Consider the following 624-nt stretch of genomic DNA (forward strand, 5'->3'; position numbering starts at 1 on the left):
TGACAGGAGAATGGGAGAATGGTGAGGGGAGAGAAAAAGGAAAGGGACAGTGAAAGAAGGAAAAAACAAGGGAGAAGAGTGGAACAGGGAAGAAAGGAAAGGAGGGGAGAGTGAGGGAAGAGAAAAAAAACTGACGATTACGAGAGAAGGAAGAAAGAGAGAAAGGAAATGAAGGAGAGGAAAGAGGGGGAAGTGCTAATGAAGAGAAAAGGGGAGAGAAGGGAGAGGAGGAGAAGGATGCAGAGAGGAAAAAAAGGGAGAAATAAGAATGAGAATTAAGGGGAACGAGGGAGAAAGGAGATGGAGAAATGGAAGGGAGAAAGGAGAAAAAAGAAAAAGAGGTAATATGGAGAGGACAGGGAGGTGGGGAAAGGGGAGAAAGAGAGGTGATAGGGAGAGGGAAGGGAGGTGGGGAGAAAGGAGAAAGAGAGGTAATGAGGAGAAGGGAGGAAGAGAGTAAATAGGGAGAAGGAAGGGAAACGGGGAGAGGGAGAGTCGAGCACACGCCCCTGCCTATCCCTCCCCGGCCAAAAATATTCGCCCATATCATGCCACGCTTCTAGGGATTGGTGGGGTGAGGGGGAGGGGGCAGTGGCGTTTTAATCTCCTTTCTCCTCATCATCA

The sequence above is a fragment of the Penaeus monodon genome, chromosome 31 (genome assembly GCF_015228065.2).
Source record: "Penaeus monodon isolate SGIC_2016 chromosome 31, NSTDA_Pmon_1, whole genome shotgun sequence".
Taxonomy (NCBI): Eukaryota; Metazoa; Arthropoda; class Malacostraca; order Decapoda; family Penaeidae; genus Penaeus; species Penaeus monodon.